We start from the raw sequence: 1,403 nt of genomic DNA, 5'->3' as shown, positions 1-1,403 counted from the left end.
TACTGAAAAGAGAAAAATAAGAAAGAATGTCAGGTTTTTTAAAAGTTAGTACTTTGAAAAGATCAATAAACTTGGCAAACCTCTAGCAAAACTGACAAACGATTAAGGGAGAAAACCCAAATCATCAATATCAGGAAGGAAACTGGAGATATCACTCTCCTTGCAGACATCCAAAGGATAAGAGGCTGACGCATGCAGAGGACAGAACCCAAAAAGGCACACACCTGGGCTGCCTGGTGTTCAAGCTGGAGGCTGCTCAGTGTTCTAGGACAAATCTGACACTTTGTAACAATGCTTGAAATAAACACCAGCCATCTCTATGAGCAACAGGTTCAGCTCTTGGCAGACACATGTAACCCTATTGATGAAAATGACAATAAAATTGGGGCTGAGACCGAGAAGAATTGTCACCTGAATGAGAACACTGAAAGAGGATTATTGCATTGGACTTTTAGTGTCTTCTTATTCAACACCAAAAATAAGCTCCTGCTAGAGGAAAGCTCATATGCTAAGATTTCCTTTCCGGGTTGCTTTACCAATACTTGTTGTGGTCATCCATTAGGTAATTCAGGCAAGCTTGAGGAAAGTGATGACCTTGAAGTAAGGCAAGCAGTGCAGAAGCATCTGAAAGCTGAGTTAGGAATCCCCATAGAAGCAGTTCCTCCAGAAGAAATTAATTATTTAACATGAATTCACTATGAAGCTCAGTCTGATGGTATCTGGGGTGAACACGAAATTGATTACATTTTATTTGTGAGGAAGAATGTCACTTTGAGTCTAGATCCCAATGAGATTAAAAGCTATCTCAAAGGAAGAACTAGAAGAACTTCTGAAAACAGCAGCTACTCGTAAAATAAGAGAACATCATGGTTTCAAATTATTGTAGAGGCTTTTCTTATTAAACGGTGGGATAACTTAAATCATTTGAATCAGTTTGTTTACCACAAGAAAATACATAGAATGTGAATGTAGAGATGAGTGATTACTGAAAAAATTCTCTACTTGGTAAATTTAAAATGATTGTTTTGTTTTAAATTTGGTTCCGTATTAGGGGAACTCTCATATAATACACTGATACTTTACAACTTGTGTGGAAAAAAGAATTAACTTATAACTTTGTATTACACAACCAGGATATATGCTCTGTTTGTAGAAGATGTTTATAAGGGAGGTTATTGTAAAATGAGAGCAAATAAAACTTAATTTAACCTGTTCGGAAAAAAAGGATAATAAGGGAATACAATGAACAATTCTATACACATAAATCTGACAAATTAGATGATATGAAGCAATTCCTTGAAAAACTCAAACTACTACAATACTAAATAATTACTTCAAAGATCATTGTGTTAACCCTAAAACTATTAAGACAATTGAATTCATAATTAACAATCTCCCAGAAA

At 35.1% G+C, this 1,403-nt stretch overlaps 1 pseudogene; it reads left to right on the top strand.

The window, feature by feature from the left end:
* Positions 1–255: 255 nt before the first annotated feature.
* LOC100614281 (isopentenyl-diphosphate Delta-isomerase 1-like) lies at positions 256–966 on the top strand (annotated as a pseudogene).
* Positions 967–1,403: the final 437 nt, after the last annotated feature.

The sequence above is a fragment of the Pan troglodytes genome, chromosome 7 (assembly GCF_028858775.2).
Source record: "Pan troglodytes isolate AG18354 chromosome 7, NHGRI_mPanTro3-v2.0_pri, whole genome shotgun sequence".
NCBI classification, from domain to species: domain Eukaryota; kingdom Metazoa; phylum Chordata; class Mammalia; order Primates; family Hominidae; genus Pan; species Pan troglodytes.
Note: the sequence above shows the minus strand (reverse complement) of the source record. Positions and strands in the feature narration are given on the sequence as shown.